Below are 23327 nucleotides of genomic sequence, written 5' to 3'. Positions count from 1 at the left end.
GGTCATCTCCCCTCTGCACCAGTCTGTCATTGTAAATTTGTTTACTGTAAATGTTATCTGTAACCCCTTTTCTCATGTACAGCACCATGGAATTAATGGCGCTATATAAATAAATAATAATAATAATACTTGGATTGTGCTCTTTCTCCTGTACATAACCCAAGCCATGAACCCTTGTACTTCTGGGTCAGCAAACAGGACCAGTGGCTAGAACTTGCCCAATTTACCATGGGCATATTGTCTTGTCAAGCTTTCAGTGTACTGTTAATCTGTTATTCAGCTCTGCAGGTGAATGTTTCATACATAAGTGAGCTAAATAGGAATCCACAGGTGCGAAAAACCTTCCAGGATGGAGCAGTGTTTGGTAATTCCACTCCTGCTGATGCCAATTATTAATCGACGTAGCATCCACCTATTCTGTATACTGTAGATGAGTCACCCGCCAGAGCCGAGGGGGACCTGGTACCGGGTCCGGAGTTCACAGGGGGATGTCACGGTGGCTGCGACCCGGTCCGTGGCCCTGGGCGCCCATATAATAGGGGAATGGAATAAAGTTTATGTTCGTGACGCCACCTGTGGTGGGGACCGACTCTGCTTTAAGGGGTCCTCTGGGGTGATGTTATGGCAGCTAGATGGTATAACTTCCCACAGGTGAAGTATATCCCCAGGGCTCCCGGTGTGTAGATGGAAGATGGTAAATGGTGCAGTAAAGAACGAGGACACAGGTTTGCAGTCTCTTTACCTGGTTTACTGAAGACTTCAGGCAGCCACAGTCCAGGGTACCAGATCACAGGGCAGCAAGGGTCCAGCCGGCTTGGAAGCAAATCCAGAGCCCCCTTTACCAGGTGGAGTTAAAAGCCTTCCTCTAGCATGGTGGTGGTGTAGTCCCTTACTGCCCATGGCTTCAGATAAGGTCCTCACAGTTCTTCTCTCTGTCCCCCATATAGGATAGGACAATACCTGCATGACAGGTAACTTGAGCCTTTTTACAGGGTCTCTTTTACAGGGAATGTTGTGATGGCCCCAACCAGGTCGGAGGGCTGATGGTGATGGGAGTGGGCCTACCAGTGTCTCGTCGGTAGCGGTGGCAAGGTCAGTCACTGGAACGGAGTCAGCAGCTGGGGCAGGAGCAGTCGCTGGAGCGGGGTGGTCACCGGGGCAGGGTCATTCCCCATACCTGCTTCAGATGCAGTCCCTCTGGTGCCAATCTGCTCCTCTGCTGGGGTCAGGATCACTTGTTGCGGTGCCTGGTCTGAAGGCCTTGTGCTGCGGCATTGTCATCTCCATATGCAGCATCTCGCTTTCCGGCGGTGTCTTACTTTCTGGCTCCATCAAGGTTGTGAGCGCTGTTGGTAAGTTTTGTCGCTGTGCGGTTGTCATGTTTTTGATCAGGGACTCCTTCCGTGTGGTCACTGCTGTCATCTGGGTCCCAGGAGTCATCGGGCCAGCTCCTCCACTTGTGCTCCCATGAAATCCAGATCCTCCGGCAGCGGTAAGTTCGGGTTCTCCTCCGCATGCTCTGGGTAACCGCTGGTCACCATCTTCTCTCCCGGGTCTGCGGCCACACGTGCACGCTGCTCTGTCTTCCGGGAGCGGGGCTTTTACTTCCTCTTGTACACACCATAGCAGATCAGGAGGCGGACCTTTTTGGCTGACGGGCACATCCTCGTCATATAATAAAAGGTAAAGGGGGCATTCATCACGTTTCGCGCCGCTCTGCTGGTCTCCCCCCACGATGGCACGCCCTTCTTCTCCAGCACTCATCATGGAGCTGTAATGGCAGCGGTTTTGGCAGCAATTTACAGTTCAATAGTCACACAGTCAAATCACAGTTAGGCAGTCTCTTAGGCGCACATGATTTGATTCTCTGGGTCGGTCCATCCTGTTCATGACGCTAAGATGAATCGCCTGCAGGGCCGTGGGGTACCCGGTAACGGGTCCGGTGTTCACAGGGGTATGTCACGGTGGCTGCGACCCAGTCCGTGGCCCTGGGCACCCATATAAAAGGGGAATTGAATAAAGTTTATGTTCGTGACGCCACCTGCGGTATTCGATCAGTGGGGACCGACGCTGCTTTAAGGGGTCCTCTGAGGTGATGTCATGGAAGCTAGATGGTATAACTTCCCACAGGTGAAGTATATACCTAGGGCTCCCGGTGTGTAGATGGAAGATGGTGACTGGTGCAGTAAAGATTGAGGACACAGGCAGCCAACGTCCAGGGAACCAGATCACAGGGCAGGCAGGGTCCGGCCGGCTTGGAAGCAAATACAGAGTCCCCTTTACCAGGTGGAGTTAAAAGCCTTCCTCTAGCGCGGTGGTGTTGTAGTACTTACTGCCTATGGCTTCAGATAAGGTCCTCACAGTTCTTCTCTCTGTCCCCCATATAGGATAGGACAATACCTGCATGACAGGTAACTCGAGCCTTTTTACAGGGTCTCTAGCACGCCTTGGGCTCTATGTGTTACTGTGTCTCAGGTGTGTGTGGTGGACAGGTAACTTGCAGTTCAGCTGTCTTGCCGGTCTCTGCTGTAAGTCGTAGAGTCCCTTACAACCTCGGTGGTCCGGCTACCAGTTATCTGCGCTTCAGAGGGAGGCAGCCTGTTTGCAGCTGGTCTCCCCTGATATCACTCTCCTGTGCTTCGCTCTCCTTCACGCTCACTGAACAATGTCCTTTCCTTCTGTATGTCTCTTTCCAGGAGCTGTAGTACTTCAGACTACACGGCCCCTTATGCGCTCTTCCTGCCTCAAACTGCTCCAGTTTGCTTCCTGGCACTTTCTGATAAACTTTCCCTCCAAACCACAATATATAAGCATATGCAGGGGAGTCGCCTAGGAATAGGATCAAAAGCTCCCCCTTGTGGCCTGGAGTGTGAACATGTTGTGTGTATTGTGGTTACATGATAAAAGATATCCTTCATCGCTTCCAAACGCAACATCACTCTCCCCTTGAGGAAAGCAATATTAGGCTGCCATCACACTAGCAGTATTTGGTCAGTATTTTACATCAGTATTTGTAAGCCAAAACCAGGAGTGGGTGATAAATGCAGAAGTGGTGCATATGTTTCTATTATAGTTTTCCTCTAATTGTTCCACTCCTGGTTTTGGCTTGCAAATACTGATGTAAAATACAGACCAAATACTGCTAGTGTGACGGCAGCCTAACTGTGACGGCAGCCTAACTGTGACGATCAAGACCCTGGGGTGCCACATACTCTTGCTGACAATGCTGATGATCCTACCCAGTGAAGCATCTCCTGCCTGTTCATCACGTTTTACCTATACTATGCTGTTGTTGCTGCCAGGGCTTTCAGTGCTGGTGCTTAACAGCCATATATCGCCATACCTGTCCTTCATATTCTAAACTGTGCTGTTGTTGCTGTCGCTGTCACTGCCAATGGATAGCCACACATCTACTGCCTTTCCATTTTGCTCTATATTTATTCTGCACAGCTGAGAGGAATGCTACGTTGCCAGGAGCTGCTTCCAAAAAAAGAGAATTTTTCTTCCCTTTCCAAACAACAAACACTCATCCTAAAAAAGGGAAACATTTTAGATGGCTGCTTAAAACCCATTACTTCATCACATGCTTTACTGTCTTTGTGCACAATGAAAGAAATTTTACACATTTTTCAACAAAATTGTTTATTGCTGTCAAAATAAAATGTCAAGTTTGCTGCTACATCTGAAATAAATATCTGCATCTTCGTCCTATTGTTTCATGCGCAGAAATCAAAACGCAGACTTTCTTTCACTATTTTTATTGACAATAAAAGAAAAATAAAATTAAAAAATAAGCCACTACTTCTTTGTCATCCACAATAACCCTAAAAAAAGTTTTTATTTTATTTTTTTAAACCAAAGTTTTACTGCTGTTTTATCCTAAATATTTTCAGCGTTTGTTATGGGCATGGGCTGCTGACATATGCCTTTGATTCATCATAATATTTTTCATCATTTCTTTGGTGTAGACAATTAAAACAAATGAGAAAAATGAATCATCAATAAAATACCGTACATACTCGAGTATAAGTTGAATTTTTCAGCACATTTATTTTTTTATGCTGAAAAAGCTCCCCACAGCTTATACTTGAGCCAGGATCCCACAAGACTGAGGGGGGAACGACAGCGGTGAAGCAGCAGGTCACAAACTACCTGCTGCTAAAGAGAAACTAATATTCACTGCGCTCGCAGTAAATATTTATTGTTCTTTAATAACGGCACAGTAGTCACAGCTGGCGGCTCCGGCAGCGGCTGGGCAATCTCTTGTTCTCGCTACTTAAAAGAATGAATATTCACTGAGCTCCACTGCCATAGGCATGGAGAGCAGTGAATATTCATTCCCTTTAGTAGTGGGCACACATGATCGTCCGGCCGCAAGCCAGTGGCTGAGGTTACTGTGCCTGCTATTAAAGAGCAATAGTCCATAGTCTCGGCGTGGAGAGCAGCAAATGTTCCGGCGGCTATCCTCTGCTTGTAAGCAGCGCATGACCTCCCTGCCATGTGCTGCTTACAAGCATAAATCAACTGCTGGCAGCAGAACAGGATGCTGCGAGGGAGCACAAAGAAGGTAAGTAGGATGGTTTATTTTTTGTAATGTTTTTCTGATGGGTGTTTGCCCTATATGAAGAGAAAAATGAAAATGTGGCACATACCTGGACCTGTTGAAGCGCAGTCAGCGCGAATTGGCCGTCATCCAACCCTGTCACCGTACACCCTCGATTGTACCTGCCTTCCTGGTATAATGTCCTCACCCCATGATATGGGAAAATAAAGGACTTTGATTGCAACATTACCTGGTGAGTGCCACATTTTCATTTTTCTCTTCATATATGGAAAATACTTCTTGACGCATATTGTTGAGCACCACATTCAAAGAGTGTGAACTACCACCACCTGGCAGCTAAACAGACGATTTATTCAAGATACATAAATTGCCACTTCAACCTAGTGCCGTTCTACCTTTTTTCTTTTTTAAAGAAACCTTTTCTGATGGGTGTAATGCATACCAGGATAGGGATGAGGAGGCCATGCATACCAGGATAGGTATGACGGGGCCATGCATACAAGGATGGGCATGAGGGTGGCAGCATACCAGGATAGGAATGAGGGGGCCAGGTATACAAGGATGGAGATGAGGATGCCATGCATACCAGGATAGGGATGAGGGGGCCATGCATACCATTATAGTGATGAGGGGGTCATGGATACCAAGATAGGGATGAGGGGGCCATGGATACCAGGATGGGAATGAGGGGGCAATGCATACCAGGATAGGGATGATGGGACCATGCATACCAGAATGGGGATGAGGAGGCCATGCATACCAGGATGGGGATGAGGAGGCCATGCATACCAGGATGGGGATGAGGAGGCCATGCATACCAGGATGGGGATGAGGAGGCCATGCATACCAGGATGGGGATGAGGAGGCCATACATACCAGGATGGGGATGAGGAAGCCATGCATACCAGGATGGGGATGAGGAAGCCATGCATACCAGGATGGGTATGAGGGGACCATGCATAACAGGGTAGAGATGAGGGGGGCATGCATACCAGGATGGGGATGAGGATATCATGCATACCAGGATGGGGATGATTGGGCATGCATACTAGGACGGGGATGAGGAGACCATGCATACCAGGATGGGGATTAGTAGACCATGCATACCAAGATAGGGAGAGAGAGGGCCATGCATACCAGGCTTATACTCGAGTCAATAAGTTTTCCCAGGTTTTTATGGTAGGTGCCTCCTCTTATATTCGGGTCGGCTTATACTTGAGTATATACTGTAATAGTAAGCCATGGACCACAATGGTAAGTTCAGAGCTTCTGCTGAATACAATGAGTGCAAAAACACTGGCATGGACAGGCATATAATAGGGATAATTTTCAGATTTTTTTTTAATTTAAGAAGAACAAAAAGTTCACAGGTTACCATGAATTTGCCCACAGCCACATAAGTTGAGGTTTCTTTGACATTACTAAGCCTTTGTTTAAGTTAAACAGCCTAAAGGGGTTGGATATCACTCTAGGAGACCTCAGAGTCTCATACACGACTTTTCAGGGTAATTAAGGTTTTTAAATCAGTTTAGATTTGTGACTTATTGATTCCCTGCAAATCAAATATCCTGAAAAAAATCCACAAAGTTGGATTTGCCAATAGTAACACAACCCTATTACTTATCATAAACTAGTTCTCCATTCTTCTCACTATTATGTAATATAGCAACACCTAATGGCATATCTTTAGCTCTGCCTCTGCATTCATTCTGTACCTGTTGTAAGCTCCTGTCTCAAGTTTTGAAGGATAGGGAGGGGGCCCTGGCATGTTTCCTTTCCATCTGCCTTTCTTCCCATCTATAGTGAGGAGTTAAATTTAGTACAGTAAAGTGTTTCTATGCAGCGTGCTGATTTCATGAGCATCGACCTTCAGCTATTTACACTGTGACCCTCACACATAGTATTAGAGGGTCGGTTCTATTTATATGGGCTTTTTAAGCATCATTTTTTTACCAGTAGCTGTTGAAAGCTGCCTGACATTATATATTAACACATACATTCTATAGCATGTGTCAGTTTAGATGATTCAAATACATTAAAGGTCAGTGGTGAAAGTCATCACAATCTAAAGACCTTGTACATTTACTCATCATGTCAGTGCTGCATTTACAGTTGGCACTGGCACAAAAGGTAAGTTTTGTGATTTTAATTCCTTTGCAGACATTGCAGTTAGTTGCATGTTGCATTGCAGATAAGGGGAAAGCAACTATTTAAGTCATCTAATATAGCGAGTGTGATAGAGCTTGCAATTGTGATTTGTTGTTAAGTGAGATTTGGCGACTAGTGATTCAGAGATTTGGGATTTAGGGAGTTTAGAAGGGAGTAATGTGTGCTGAATCAGTGTTTGCATTTTTCTTTGCTTATTTACATCTTAATATTTCTGTTATATGCATTCCTCATTAGGAAATGTTCTCCATCACTGACAATGCTATCCAGAGTGCATCTTGTCACATGTACGAAATATGTGCATGTTGTACATTTGGAAGCCCAGGTACTTGATCTAAATGAGCAGTTGCCAACACTGAGATCCATAGACAACATGGAAAGTAGTTTGCTGCTCACTGAGCAAGTGCTTTCTGGGTTACATGTAGGCAGGGCCGGACTGGCCATCTGGCAATTCTGGCAAATGCCAGAAGGACCTGTCTGGTCGTGGGCCTCTTTGTCTGCTATGTTGTTAACAGAATCTGTGTTCTCAAGACACCCATACTGTTAATAGCTGTGACGGAGGTATTATTAGAAATATTGGCCTTCTAATAAATCTTGCTTTCCTCTATGCAGGGTAACATTATTAATATATCCCCATCTGGTGCTTAGGGACAGGGACAGCATGGGCCTGTGTGATTTCACTATGATGTGTGATTACACTATGGCTGGTCCAAATAACTAAAGCAATTGTTACCATCCACCTCTTGTGTCTCCCCTTTTCCTCATAGATTGTAAGCTTGCGAGCAGCAGGGCCCTCATTCCTCCTGGTATCTGTTTTGAACTGTGATTTCTGTTATGCTGTAATGTCTGTTGTCTGTATAAGTCCCCTCTATAAGTTGTAAAGCGCTGCGGAATATGTTGGCGCTATATAAATAAAATTATTATTATTATTATTATTATTTCAAATGCCGGGGCAGAATTTTACTACCCTTACCTGGTCAGCCTGCATAGCGTACCGATACAGTTAAGCCCAGCGGTAGAGCGGGCCTGTATTACCGCTGTCCATTCTCCACACAGCTGGACAACTGTGGTCTGCAGAGTGGCTGAGGTACCAATGCCCATGAAGGACTTCAGATTCCTGGGGGGTTACGTCATTGCACCGAGACTCTGACATCCTGTGCGTGTTTCAGTACTATGACAGCGCGTTGGCCTGCCCAGAGGACTCTTCAGTATCCTGGATTAGATGAATATATTTTGTCTTATAATAATAATAATAATAATAATAATTTTATTTATATAGCGCCAACATATTCCGCAGCGCTTTACAACTTATAGAGGGGACTTATACAGACAACAGACATTACAGCATAACAGAAATCACAGTTCAAAACAGATACCAGGAGGAATGAGGGCCCTGCTGCTCGCAAGCTTACAATCTATGAGGAAAAGGGGAGACACAAGAGGTGGATGGTAACAATTGCTTTAGTTATTTGGACCAGCCATAGTGTAAGGCTCGGGTGTTCATGTAAAGCTGCATGAACCAGTTAACTGCCTAAGTATGTAACAGTACAGACACAGAGGCTATTAACTGCATAAAGTGTATGAGAACATGATGGAGGAACGTAATTATGTTGTTGTTTTTTATTAATAGGCCACACAGGGATAATTAGGTTAATGCGTTGAGGCGGTAGGCCAATCTGAACAAATGAGTTTTTAGTGCACGCTTAAAACTGTGGGGATTGGGGATTAATTGTATTAACCTAGGTAGTGCATTCCAAAGAATCGGCGCCGCACGTGTAAAGTCTTGGAGACGGGAGTGGGAGGTTCTGATTATTGAGGATGCTAACCTGAGGTCATTAGCAGAGCGGAGGGCACGGGTAGGTTGGTAGACTGAGACCAGAGAGGAGATGTAGGGTGGTGCTGAGCCATGGAGTGCTTTGTGGATGAGGGTAGTAGTTTTGTACTGGATTCTGGATTGGATGGGTAGCCAGTGTAATGACTGGCACAAGGTAGAGGCATCGGTGTAACGGTTGGCGAGGAATATGATCCTGGCAGCAGCATTCAGGACAGATTGGAGCGGGGAGAGTCTGGTAAAAGGTAGGCCAATTAGTAGAGAGTTACAATAGTCCAGACGAGAATGAATAAGTGAGACAGTAAGAGTTTTTGCAGAGTCGAAAGTAAGAAAAGGGCGAATTCTGGAAATGTTTTTGAGATGCAGATATAATTTGATTAAAATGTGAGGTGGTATCATAAATAATGGGAGACCCTGAAACAATAATGAGACCTCATACATTATAGGGACTACTGTGGGGGCTCTTATAAAGGGACTGGAGGGTGGGAAGAACAACTACTGCACAGTAGAGTTATGTACTGTAAATAGTGACCTGGGTCAAAGTAGTGAAATTGGGGGTGGCATGTGGGGAGAAGTTAGAACAGTCAATACACTAACAGGAATAGAGGTACAGAGAAATATATAAAGTGCACGTATACTGATGCCAGAAGCATCACCAAGGAGATGGAGGAATTAAAATGAATACCCTTGAAAGAAAATTATGGTATAGAGGGAATAACCGAGACCTATGACTGGGCTGTTAATTTACAGGTCTATATTCTGTTCAGGAATAAATGTACAAATAAGAGAGAAGGAGGGGTTTGTTTATATGTAAAATTCTGCCTAAAACCCATCCAATGTGATATTATACCGTATGTGATGCTAATGAAAATATAGCATTCCTCTGATAGGAGATAAGGGGAGAGAATATCAATAATTAAGTTCTGATAGGGATTTGTTATAAGACTCCAAATATAATGGAAGCAGCAGAAATTATTCTCATAAAGCAAATATGAGGCAGCGAATCAAAAAGTGATAATTCTTATGGGACTTCAACTTCCCTGATATACATTGGAGAGCAGAAAAGGTTCAGCAAAGGAAATAGATTTTTGACCACAATGAAAGACAATTACTAGTGATGAGCGAACGTGCTCGCCACTACTCGGTACTCGTCCGAGTATCACTATGCTCGGTGTACATGGCGAGTACTGAGTATTTCTGGGATTATTCGGCGGGAGCTCGAGACTCCGCCCTGCAATTCTGGCTCTCTTTAGAGCGCCAATGACAATACAGGGATTGTCAGCCATGCACTGTAATGCCGCAGCCATCTTTGTTGTGGTATTACAGTGATTGGCTGTCCGCACAGCGTCATCAGGTCTATAAGAGACCTGGTACCGCCCTGCTTGCTGCATTCTGCTCCGGACTTAGCAAGTGTAGGGAGGGCTGCAGCTGAGATAGGGTCAGAATCGCCTTTTAATATTTAGTGTAGGTCTGCAACTGTTCAGTGCACAACTCCTGAGAAACCAACAGTCCTTTTTCGGGCTAATTTGGGGGTCCCAAGATTTCAGCGCTAGGTAGGCAGGGGAGTCTATGTGCACATATCCACATCAGTGCAAGGTCTGCAGGCACTGTATGTGCGTACATAGCTCTCACTGCATACCTCCCAAAGCTCCATAACTGTCTGCTGCTGCTTATTTACTATATACCTAGCTGCAGTTTTCCTTGCTTTGTTTTTTTTTTTCAAAAAATCACCAAAAAGCAAAAAAAAATGTAGTACAGTCTGTTATGTCAGGCTGAGGTCTGGTGTTTCTGTGTTTGAAAATTGTATTTCCGCAGGCATACATAGCATAGTTCTGTGTGCTAAGCCTTGTTCAATTTTTTTTTCTTTTTCTAAAATTCACCAAAAACCAAAAAATTATTTATACAGTCTGTCAGGTTGAGTCCTGGTGTATCTGTGTTTCAAAAATTGTATTTTTGCAGGCATACATACATTATTCTGTGTGCTAGCCTTGTTCTACTCTTTTTTTTTGTTGTTTGTTTTTTTAAATTTAACAAAAAGCAAAAAAAATTAAATACAGTCTGTTATGTCAGGCTGAGGCCTGGTGTATCTGTGGTGGAAAAATCGTAGTTTCGCAGGCATGCGTGGCATAGTTCTGTGTGCTAGTGTAGCGCCCCCACTGCCGCAGGGCCGACGGGTACCCGGTACCGGGCCTCTGAGTCTCTGCTCTGGGGTTGTCACGGTGGCTAGACCCGGTCCGTGACCCTGCTGAGGGGCGTACAGTAAATGATAGACGTAGATAGTGGTGGTGGTGCGGTGCAGTAAATAACGAGGACACCAGGTTGCAGTCTCTTTACCTCTTTACTGAAGGTCTCTGGGTCCTCAGTCCGGAATACGGTTCACCAGGCTGCGCAAGTCCGGCCGGTCCGATGGCACCTCCAGAGTTCTCCTTGCAGGTGGAAATCTGTGCCTTCCTGCTTGCGCTATGTGTTGTGGTCCTCCCCTGCTGTGCTTACGGGATAGTCCCCACAACTGTTGTGTCTGTTTCTCGTGTTCCCTCACAACAACTCGATTAGATGATCTTCTGCTAATCCTCCGTCCCTCCCGGTGTTATGGTTGGGACGCACCCGTATGACGGGTAGGCTCGGAGCTCTTCCGGGACCCTAGAGTCGCCCCTCTCCACAGGTTGCCCCCCAAGTCTGCATAGGTGATTTAGGTGAGACAGCCCGCCTGTGACTGACTGTCCTGCCATTGGTTTGAAGTATTGCCTGGAGCTAGATATATGAATACTTCCTCGGCGCTCCGGCCGCCGGTTGTGCGCCTCAGTAGGATGTTGCCTCGGTCTTACAGCACGACTCCTACTGGTATTCTCCTTCTTGCTTTGATCTCGTTTCTCACTCAGCACAATATATCTCGCTTCTGATCCTTTCTTAGGGCACCGCCGCTATGCTGAGCAGGCACGGTCCCGTGACGTTCTTTCTTGTTGCCAGGCCTCTGTCAGGGTCCCAAACCTGACAGGGACCCTACCGAATCTTCCCCCACAACACCCTCTGCCACAAGGTGTTGCCTGGTTCCAACCCAGTCAGCTTTCTGAGCTAACTTCCTGCCTGACCCCCAGTTTACCCACACGGTGAGGAGTGGCCTAATAAATAGCACCCTTAGCTCCCCCTGGAGGCCCGACTGTGAAATGTATTGGTGTCTGTGATACCTGGTCAGATGAACTCCTTCAGTGCCATCAGACGTACCATATCCCCCCTTAGCGGCGGAGCCACAGTACTGCAACGACCAGGACTCTGGGGCGCTGCACTCCCCCCCGGTTAAATCCAGTACTCCGGGACTGGGAAGAAAACAACAATACAGGTTAGCAAAAAGACATACAATTTTGTGAGTGCAATAACAATAAGCATATTTGAACAGAGCTTCCCTTTATGGGAGGTGAGGACACTTAAACATTACAAACATGGTTAAATACTTTGAATAACTTAGTATAAATAACTTTTCTCACCCAACCGGGTATCCTACTTAGTGCAAATCTTTGAACAATAATTTAACATTGCCTTTAAGGACGTACACTCTGAATCCACTAAAGACCTTCTTATAATCACATTATAAGGCAATTAACTTCATTCTCCTTCGTTACGTCTGCAGGACCGCCTGTCCTAACGGCTCCAGACCTACTGCCTTTCCTTTCTATGCAGGACCGCCCCGTTCAGCCCGGGCCTACTGCCCTTCCACCACTATACACAGTATAGAACATATCATTTTTCCTTCAGTTTAGGATCAATGAGCCATCTCTGTATGGCTCCCAAGAGGACTCACCACTAACCCCTACGGGTTCACTTCCTGTCCTCATTTTCTTGCACGTTATTAAACATTTCCTATTAAGTAAAACATTAAACTTCCTTCACTACTTTTCTTACTAACATGTATGCAGGACACTATGTCTACCCCTACGGGTCTGCTGCATCTTTCTTCTAGCTTTCACTTATGCAGGACTTTATGTCTACCCCTACGGGTCTACTGCACCTTTCCAATAATTACTTTATTCCAGAGCACATTATCAACATTTCTTATAATTGTCTAACTGACCACATATAACTCACTATATCAAAACATTATCACTTCTTCTTTCAAAACATTATTGCCAGCTAACTGTCTTAAGGCAATACTACTCGTAAGTGCAACATATGAACATCCCCTTTAAGAGGGGACCAAGTCTTTATGAGGTAGCGCAGTTTCTCCAGCTACCAGTCCGTACACAGTAAGGACTCCGGTGCGGTATCTTCGCAAAGAGTCCTTCTTTTATGTAAAACCAGTAAGGAGCACCTTTAAGAAGGTGCAAACTATTTACAAGAAGTTTGTATCATGCACTGTTCATGATCCCAGCAGTTCTTTTCAACAGGAAACAAAAGGTAGAAAAACAACAAAAAAGCAATAGGGATCCCGGGTCAACAAAGGGATCCCTTTAAGAATAACCCTAGACGGGTTTGAGCAGCAAAAGCAGGAAACAAACAGTTAACTATTTACATATTCAGGTTTCCGAGGTTTAGTTGGACGGCTTCCAGGGCTGCACCTGGCACTTAACCCCTCTTGGCCTGGGAAAAGTGAGGTCCAGGGTTACACCCAGTGCTGGACAAACGCCGTTAATCCGTTTTTCATGTACGGTTAAATCATGCGCAGCGATGGAGGTCTGCGCAGCTGGAGTATGGGCATTTGCTGCAGCAAAGGTAGCGGCTGCTGCAAGATCGGTCACTGGAACGGAGTCAGCGGCTGTGGCACTAGCAGTCGCTGGGGTGGTGTCGGTCATCAGGGCAGGGTCATCTCTCATACCTGCTTCAGATGCTGTCCCTCCGGTGCCGATCTGCTCCGTCTCCGCTGGGGTCTGGAACGCTAGTTGCAGGGCCTTGCGCTGCGGCGCTGTCCTCTCCGTTTGCAGCACCTCGCTTTCCGGTAGGGCCTCGCTTTCTGGCTTCGGAGCGCTGGAACTTCTTTCTTGCTCCGGACCAGATGAGGCTGCCGACAGATGTCTGGTGAGGCTCCCGATGTTGGTCTTCTTCCAACCGGCCTCAGTGCTCAGCTGCGTCTGCAGGAGTTGGTGGATCAGCTCATCCGCTCCGGTCTGCAGGAGGTCACCGTCAACTGTTGAGGTCTGGCTGCGGTGCCTCTCCGGGTAGCTGGGGGAGTCCTCGGCTCCGACCCCCCGCTCCGGCTCCTGGCGGCTGGCCATGGCATCCTCCATGTCACTGACTTCTTCTTCCTGGTCCTTTTCCCGCTCTCTCCTTCGTGGGCGGTTTCGTTTTCGTTGTCTCCGCCCTCCATTGAGGATTAGGAGGCGGATCTCGGCTGCTGACGGACACGTCCTTACAGTGCAGAAATATTTAGACTGGGCGGCCATTGTCTTTCGCGCTCTCCAGCTTGTCTACGCCCACTCCACGCCCATCTTCTTCTCCTGCGCTCTCCTTAGCGCTGTAATGGCGGCGGTTTTGGCGGGAACTTCGGGCGGCAAGTGGCGCGGCACAGTCTTTGTAATAAGTCACAGTCCAAGTATAATAAATCACAGTTCCAAGGCACACATGACCTGATTCTTCAGGCTTAAGTAGATCCTGTTCGTGACGCCAAGTTGCAGCGCCCCCACTGCCGCAGGGCCGAGGGGTACCCGGTACCGGGCCTCTGAGTCTCTGCTCTGGGGTTGTCACGGTGACTAGACCCGGTCCGTGACCCTGCTGAGGGGCGTACAGTAAATGATAGACGTAGATAGTGGTGGTGGTGCGGTGCAGTAAATAACGAGGACACCAGGTTGCAGTCTCTTTACCTCTTTACTGAAGGTCTCTGGGTCCTCAGTCCGGAATACGGTTCACCAGGCTGCGCAAGTCCGGCCGGTCTGATGGCACCTCCAGAGTTCTCCTTGCAGGTGGAAATCTGTGCCTTCCTGCTTGCGCTATGTGTTGTGGTCCTCCCCTGCTGTGCTTACGGGATAGTCCCCACTGTTGTGTCTGTTTCTCGTGTTCCCTCACAACAACTCGATTAGATGATCTTCTGCTAATCCTCCGTCCCTCCCGGTGTTATGGTTGGGACGCACCCGTATGACGGGTAGGCTCGGAGCTCTTCCGGGACCCTAGAGTCGCCCCTCTCCACAGGTTGCCCCCCAAGTCTGCATAGGTGATTTAGGTGAGACAGCCCGCCTGTGACTGACTGTCCTGCCGTTGGTTTGAAGTATTGCCTGGAGCTAGATATATGAATACTTCCTCGGCGTTCCGGCCGCCGGTTGTGCGCCTCAGTAGGATGTTGCCTCGGTCTTACAGCACGACTCCTACTGGTATTCTCCTTCTTGCTTTGATCTCGTTTCTCACTCAGCACAATATATCTCGCTTCTGATCCTTTCTTAGGGCACCGCCGCTATGCTGAGCAGGCACGGTCCCGTGACATGATTTCTTGTTGCCAGGCCTCTGTCAGGGTCCCAAACCTGACAGGGACCCTACCGAATCTTCCCCCACAACACCCTCTGCCACAAGGTGTTGCCTGGTTCCAACCCAGTCAGCTTTCTGAGCTAACTTCCTGCCTGACCCCCAGTTTACCCACACGGTGAGGAGTGGCCTAATAAATAGCACCCTTAGCTCCCCCTGGAGGCCCGACTGTGAAATGTATTGGTGTCTGTGATACCTGGTCAGATGAACTCCTTCAGTGCCATCAGACGTACCATATCCCCCCTTAGCGGCGGAGCCACAGTACTGCAACGACCAGGACTCTGGGGCGCTGCACTAGCCTTGTTCTACTCTTTCTTTTTTTTTTTTTTTTTTTTTAATTCATCAAAAACCAAATATGCAAATTGCCTCTTCAGAGAAAAAGAGGACTTAAACTCTATAACGCCACCTGTTGGAAGTAGCGATCCTACATGTCACAATCAACCCTTTAACGAGTCGTGCAATATGACTTAGGATAAAAGCCAAATCAGTATCTCAATTCACAGACACGGTGTTTCGGGCTGTTGGCCCTCGTCAGTGTGAAGCATGAGAACTAATTTGGCTAGATGAGAGGCTCTGGACTGAGGTCTAAGGGGCAACGTTTCTCCTTATGGAGAGTGACATACCAGCTCTGGCTTGTCAAGGTAAGACAAGCCAGACAAGCCAGAGCTGGTATGTCACTCTCCATAAGGAGAAATGTTGCCCCTTAGACCCCAGTCCAGAGCCTCTCATCTAGCCAAATTAGTTCTCATGCTTCGCACCGAAGAGCGCCAACAGTCCGAAACACCGTGTCTGCGAATTGATATACTGATTTGGCTTTTATCCTAAGTTATATTGCACGACTCGTTAAAGGGTTGTGACTTGTAGGATCGCTACTTCCAACAGGTGGCGCTATATAGTTTAAGTCCTTTTTTTTCTGAAGAGGCAATTTGCATATTATATTTCCCAGAGGAGCATTGCATGGCGAATAAGCCTCCTTACCTTGACAAGCCAGAGCTGGTATGTCACTCTCCATAAGGAGAAATGTTGCCCCTTAGACCTCAAAAAACAAAAACATATTTAATACAGTCTGCTATGTCAGGCTGAGGCCTGGTGTATCTGTGGTGGAATGGCAGGCATATGTGGCATAGTTCTGTGTGCTAGCCTTGTTCTACTCTTTCTCTTTTTATTTGTTTTTTTTTTAAATTCATCAGAAAACAAAAACATATTTAATACAGTCTATGTCAGGCTGAGGCCTGGTGTTTCTTTGTTTGAAAAATCATATTTCCGCAGGCATACGTAGCATAGTTCTGTGTGCTAGCCTTGTGCCAATCTTTTCTTTTTTTTAAAAAATTCACCAAACAGCAAAAAAAAATTAATACAGTCTGTTATGTCAGACTGAGGCCTGGTGTTTCTGTGTATGAAAAATCGTAGCTTTGCAGGTATACTGATTAGATATAATTTAGCTCCAAATAAATACATTTGTGTTGAGCTTTTGAAATAGTGCAGTAGTCCATTTAAAGTGGGTAAGGCAAGGGATGGGGAAGTGGACATGATGGTGCATGCAGAGGACGAGGACGTGGTCAAGCTGAAAGTGGGCCACAACAAAGACCCACATCCTCTCGCTCAACCTTCCTGTCCCAGTTTCTAGGGAACTGCAGCACACCACTATTGAAGCCAGAGCAGTGTGAAACGGTTGTTGGATGGATAGCGCATAATGCTTCCAGTCACTTAGCCGCCACCACCACCATGTCTACCACACGGTCAAGTCTGAGTAGCCATGAGTGTGGACCGGATATTCCTCACCCTGATCCTCCTTCCTCCCACCATGCCGAGTGCCCTGAGACAACTGATCCCACACTTGGACACTCCGAAGAGTTGTTCAGTTTTCCCTTTCAAGTTTCCGGACTCTCGGCCTGTCAACTTGAAGAGGGGCCAGATGAGATAGCTGGTAGTGATGCCCAAAGCTTTGAACAGCCACAGTCACACGAAGGCGATGGTGGGAAAGTGTCACAAGAGGTGGACGATGATTAGACACAATTGCCAGAAAGTCAGGAGGAGGATCAGGATGCGGATGTGGAAGACAAGGTGGGGGATTACATAGTTACTGACCCAACCTGGCAGGAGGGCATGCAGATTGAGGAAAGAGCACACATGGGGAAGAAGGCATATCACCCCAACAGGCAGGAAGAAGCAGTGTGGTGTCCACAGACAGAAGGCGTGCATTCGTTCCCCGTAGCACCAACATGAGTGAAGTTGACATTCCAAATGTTAGGTCTTCCTGAGTCTGGTTATTTTTTAAAGACTCTGCCGATAACCCCAAACAGGCCATTTGCAGCACCTACCATGCCCACATCAGCAAGGGTAGCAAAACTACCAGCCTGCCCACCACCAGCATGATCAGGCACATGGCAGCAAAGCACCTCACTTTGTGGGCCAAATCCCAGGCGCCAGGAACACTGTCTGCAGGTGACACCATTGCTTCTTCAACTGTTTTGCGTTGAAGCCAATCCCTAGTCCACAGTGCATGTGAAGATGCCTCTAGCAATGCACCTGTTGTTGCCCACACTCAAGCAGCACCATCATCAAGCCTGTCCACGTCCTTGTCCCAGCACAGCCTTCAGTTGTCTATACCTCAGTCATTGGAACACAAGCAGAAATACCCAGCCAATGCCCCACAGGCCACAGTACTAAATTCTAATATTTGTCTTCTGCTTCCCCTCAAAATGTTGCCTTTTAGGCTCCTTGAGATGGAAGCTTTCAGCAACCTGATGGCGGCGGCCATTCCAAGGTACTCTGTCTCCAATTGCCACTATTTTTCCCAGTGTTCTGTACCAGCATTACACCAGCATGTGTCCCACAACATTACCAGTGTCTTCAACAATGCTGTTACTGGAAAATCCACCTAACCACGGACACAAGGACAAGTGCTTGTAGCAAGGGATGGTACATCTCAATGATGGCACACTAGGTTAGCACAGTGGAAGCCGGGACCCAGTCGTACCATGGGATGGAACACATCCTCCCCATGCCGAGGATTGCAGGTCCTGCGTCAATCAGGGTTGCCCCCACAGTGTACAGCTCCTGCACCTCCTCTTTCTCCTCTTCAGCCTCCATCTCTGAAATCAACACATTAGTCAGAAGCTGGAAGCACTGCAGCAATGCCTCAGCCAAGCGGCAACAGGCTGTGCTGAAACCGTACCATGCCTGACCCATGTGCTTGACCTCATGGTTCAACTTTTTCTGAAAAGCTACCTGGAGCTGCCGGATCTGCAAGAGAAAGTACACTGTCTGTCTGCCCATTTTGGAAAGTCAGATCCAGCTTCAGCAGCTCTTGCCGTGCTTCAGCAGCGTTTGCAGCTTCTGGTTCACCGACTGGTGTGTGATGTCCCCACGTGCTGGAACTCTACGCTGCATATGTTGGAAAGGATTTGTGAGCAGAAGAGGGCAGTTGTTGACTACCAACATCAACAAGGCCATCGATATTCAGCTCAGACTCCACACATAAGATCTCAGGAGTGGACATGGATGTCCGATATATGTCTATATGTATATATCATTTCCAAAACTTTGAGGACTGCACCAAGATGGTGAGCGGCGATGATGCCATAATTAGCATCACCATCCCACTTCTCAGAATTCTGAAAACCTCTCTGCTCACAATTAAAGAGGATGCATTGCAGGCAGAGCACAAGGACATGGTTCAAGGAACCATATAGGGGGATTACACTCAGCCCAGCCTCATGTCTATGCAGTGAGGAGGAGGAAGAACTGGAGCTACTTTCATGCACTATAGACGGTACTGCAAGCTGTCATACCGCCTGTTCAGCGGGGATGGCCTGAGGACAGAGAGGATGAGGAGGAGGAGGACAGAATGGTCAGTCATCCTGTTGATGAGGATACGGAAGTCTTTCCTGTTAGCAGTCTGGCACGCATGGCTGACTTTGTTGCACTGCATTTCATGTGACCCACGCATTATAAAAAATGTTGGTGACACTCATTACTGGTTGGTGACACTTCTAGACCCACACTACAAGGAGAACTTTCAATCTCTTTTGCCAGAGGCAGATAGGAGTACTAAAATGTTGCAGTACCAGAGGGCCCTTGTAGAAGAATTACTTAGAAAATTCCCTTGTGAGAACACTGGCAGCAGATGTCACAGTTTATTGTACAACCAAGGAGTCCAAGCGAGAGAGACAGAAGTACAATTCAGATCAGGCAGGGGAGCAATAGCAAAGTTCTGGGACCGTTTTCTCAGACCCTCCCATCGTTCCGGCACAAAGGTAAGGTGTGCTGTCACAAGAAGTGCAATGTTTGGGAAAATGCTGGGGGAGTACCTTGCAGATCGTACAAACGTCCTCCGAGATTCCTCTGTGTCTTTTAATTATTGGGTATCCAAGCTGGACACATGGCATGAACTGGCTCTCTATGCCTTGGATTTCCTGGCCTGCCCTGCTGCTAGCGTTCTGTCAGAGCGGCTTTTTAGTGCAGCTGGTGGAATTATAACAGATAAGCGCATCCACCTGTCAACTGAAAATGCTAACAGGCTGACTCTTATAAAAATGAACAAGGGCTGGATTGGGCAAGACTTCTTTACACCACCAAGTGAAAACAGCTAAACATAACCTCTAATACATTCTGTTTTTTGGGAGGTGTATTCTCATGCTTAACGTGTTCTGTGATGCTACAGGCAGTACAATTTTTGACAAGCCTGTCTATGTTGTCCATAACAGATTTTTAAAAAAGGTACCCCCCATTGGGAAATTGTTTGTCAGCTCATGCACTCCATTACAAGTCTCAAAGACCCACACCCCTACATTGGGCCTACTTCTTAACTCAGCTGCCTGCAATTTCTCTTCCTTATCTCTGACTACATGACCTGGGTGAACGTGTTCTGTACTGTTATAGGCCACTGAATTTTGGGCAAGGGGGCTTTGATGGCAATAGTATATTTTTAAAAAAGGTACCCCCATTGGTGAAACCACATCCTTTTTGGCAAAGACTTCATAACATTTGTGTACCTTAAAGAGCTCACTTGAAAAGTTCCTTTTTGTGTTGCCTCGTTGCTCACATTGGACACAAAACACTTCATATAAATTTGATAAAGCAATGCTGTTAGTTTGGCTCAGTAGTTCATAACAAATATTTCTTTGTCCACTATATTAGTTTCTCTCCTTGAGAGCCATAACTTTGGCTGCATCAAATGGTAAGAGTTCAATACAAAAAAGTGATGACTGAATGCTTGTAGATGCTGAGGACTTAATCAATTTTGGCTGAGATAACTTGTATGAGGGACACTGCATGTTCCTTCTTTCTTTCTAGGATAATAAACAAGAATAATAATAAATGCTCTTTTTATCTGTAAAGTAATTATTTTAAAGGATGTCAGATCATCTATTGTGTCTCCAATATTTACTACACAGCCGAACAGAACAGTTATGGAAAATTGAGCATGGTCATAGTTATGTTTTAGAACATCTTCACATTCTTGCAGTTCTCACTTTCATTTGCGGAATACAGTAGCAGCTAATTTTAACATTACTTACCTATAGATACCGGTCAAGAAGATTGCCATGATTCTCCAGAGTATTCAAAGGGTTAAGCTTAAGTTTTTCTTGAAAGGCTGAATATAGATATGATTGCTGTTAATAGTGTAGTGTGAATATACAAATGGCAATTTTTAATCCAGATTGAAATATACCAAATGCTTTCAGACAATTACATTGCTGCATTTCTTGTAAAACATTTCAGATGTGACAGGCAATGCTCATAGTGACACAATCTTAAAAAATGTTTGTTTATTCACTTCATAAACAGTTCTAAGATTCTATATGTCTGTTGTTTGGCATTGGAAAACATTAAGGTTTACTGAACCTCTGCCTGTGGTGGTTTTATCTAAATCCTTGTGGATTTTATATTCAAAGGGTTTATGGCCCCTTGTCTGATGACTCCCTGATATCTCAGTTTCATCTGACCTTGAAAGCTGGCCACTTGAAGGGCTGGTTGAAACTAGAGTTACTACATAGTGTAAATCACTATATGAGACCAGAGAAACACGGCTAAGACAGATGCAAAAACTGGGGTACCTGTACATGTACGGTGTGCTCATACCTGCATAATTGCGGACGCCCATGCAGTGTAGTGAATCTCCCAGGGGTTCTCTGTCTTGGTGTTGCTTCTCTGATATTCCAGACAGATAATGTTTAAAAGCCTCTTGTAAGTATACTGTATGTAGTTAACCTTTGTATGTTAACATTTTTTTTGGAAGTGCATTGAACAGCAAGGTGGATTGCTGCTGAGGGGAAGAAAAAAAAAAGAATCTCTTAAATCTTCATCTTAGCGAGTGTGAGCGAGCTGAGTGGGACCTGAGCATAAGTGTGAACAGCGGTAAGTGTGACTTGTGATTCAGTGACTTTGGATTCATGGAGTTTCCAAGGGAGGAATTACTGAATTGCTGTCTGTATTTTATTAATACTTTGTATTTATTTTTATTTAACGTTTCTGTCTGGTGCAATCCCCATTAGGAAATGTGCTCCACTATTGTTAATGCCATCCAGTGCACATCTTGCCACATGTATGCAGTCCTTGATCAGCCGGTCGAGGGTGCATACTGCTGTGCGAGATGTGAGCACGTTGAGCATTTGGAAGCCCAGATTCTGAATCTAAATGTGCAGCTGGCAACACTGAGATCTATTGACAATATGGAAAGGAGTCTTCTGCTTACTGAGCTGACGCTGAATGGAATAGATGAGGGGGGATGGTAGGATGGAGCTGCAGGACAGTGAAGCAGCAAGCTGGGTGACAGTTAGAAGGCCGGGTAGAGGGAAGAGTGCCACGGAGGCTAGTCCTGATCTGGCACACCTCAAAAAGTTTGTCAAGTTGGCAAATGAGGGGGGTGCCAGTACAGGGGTAGCACTACTGCAGCCAGGCATGTCCTCTGAAAGCCAGAGGAGTGACTGCTACAGTAAGGAGGGAAATAGGAGAGCAGGGCAGGTCAGACAGGTGCTGGTAGTGGGGGACTCAATTATTAGGGGAACAGAAAGGGCAATCTGTCACAAAGACAGGGATCGTCGAACGGTGTGCTGCCTACCTGGCGCTCGAGTCCGACACATCGCTGATCGGGTTGACAGATTACTGGGAGGGGCTGTGAGGACCCAGCGGTCATGGTGCACATTGGCACAAATGACAAAGTTAGAGGTAGGTGGAAGGTCCTTAAAGATGATTTCAGGGAATTAGGCTGCAAGTTCAAAGCAAGGACCTCCAATGTGGTATTTTCCAAAATACTGCCTGTACCACGTGCCACACCAGAGAGGCAACAGGAGATTAGGGAGGTTAATAAGTGGCTCAAGAATTGGTGTAGGAAGGAGAGGTTTGGGTTCCTGCAGAACTGGGCCGACTTCTCAGTTGGCTACAGGTTCTACGCTAGGGATGGGCTGCATCTCAATGGGGAAGGTGCAGCTGTGCTGGGGGAGAAAATGGCTAGAAGGTTGGAAGAGTGTTTAAACTAGGGAATTTTTATTGGAGGGGAAGATAGTGCAGATAGAAACCTGGGCACAAATAAGGAAGTTGGGGGTGGCAGCGGCATGGGGGGTGGGGTTAGAACAGTTAGTAATTTAAGAAAGAATAGAGGTACAGAGAGATACATAAAGTGCATGTATACTAATGCCAGAAGCCTCGCCAACAAAAAGGACGAATTAGAATTAATGTTGTTGGAGCATAATTATGACATGGTGGGGATATCTGAAACATGGCTGGATGAGAGCCATGACTGGGCTGTTAATTTGCAGGGCTATAGTCTGTTCAGAAATGACCGAACGGATAAGCGAGGGGGAGGTGTGTGTCTATATGTAAAATCATCCTTAAAACCCATCCTGCGTAATATTATAGGTGAATCAAATGAAAATGTAGAGCCCTGTGGGTGGAGATAAGGGGAGGGGGAAAAAATAACAAATTACTGATAGTGGTTAGTTATAAGTCTCCAAAAATAATGGAAGCAACGGAGAATATCCTCATAAAGCAAATAGATGAAGCTGCGACTCAAGGAGAAGTCATTATTATGGGGGACTTCAGCTACCCTGAAATAGATTGGGGAACAGAAACCTGCAGTTCCAGCAAAGGTAATTGTTTTTTGACAACTATGAGAAACAGTTACCTTTCACAACTGGTTCAGGACCCAAGAAGAAGGGGGGCACTGCTAGACCTAATATTAACCAACAGGCCAGACCACATAGCAAATATAAGGGTTGGGGTTCACTTAGTGATCACAAAATAATAAGTTTTCATGTATCCTTCAATAAGATGTGTAGTAGAGGGGTTACAAGGACACTAGACTTCAGGAGGGCAAATTTC

At 46.3% G+C, this 23327-nt stretch overlaps 1 protein-coding gene across 2 annotated transcripts in view; it reads right to left on the bottom strand.

Annotated features, from left to right (window-relative positions):
* The window catches only part of C4H10orf71 (chromosome 4 C10orf71 homolog), a 375364-nt gene that overhangs the window by 154880 nt on the left and 197157 nt on the right, over positions 1-23327 (bottom strand). The window contains exon 1 of one of the 2 annotated variants that reach the window (XM_077250750.1): positions 20525-20591. The exons of the other annotated variant lie outside the window; for it this stretch is intronic. The gene's annotated coding sequence lies outside the window, so the exon portion shown is untranslated. Of the gene's footprint in view, positions 1-20524; positions 20592-23327 lie in introns of those variants that run through there. 2 annotated transcript variants of the gene reach the window in all.

The sequence above is a fragment of the Ranitomeya variabilis genome, chromosome 4, assembly GCF_051348905.1.
Source record: "Ranitomeya variabilis isolate aRanVar5 chromosome 4, aRanVar5.hap1, whole genome shotgun sequence".
NCBI classification, from domain to species: domain Eukaryota; kingdom Metazoa; phylum Chordata; class Amphibia; order Anura; family Dendrobatidae; genus Ranitomeya; species Ranitomeya variabilis.
This window is presented reverse-complemented; position numbering and strand designations above follow the sequence as displayed.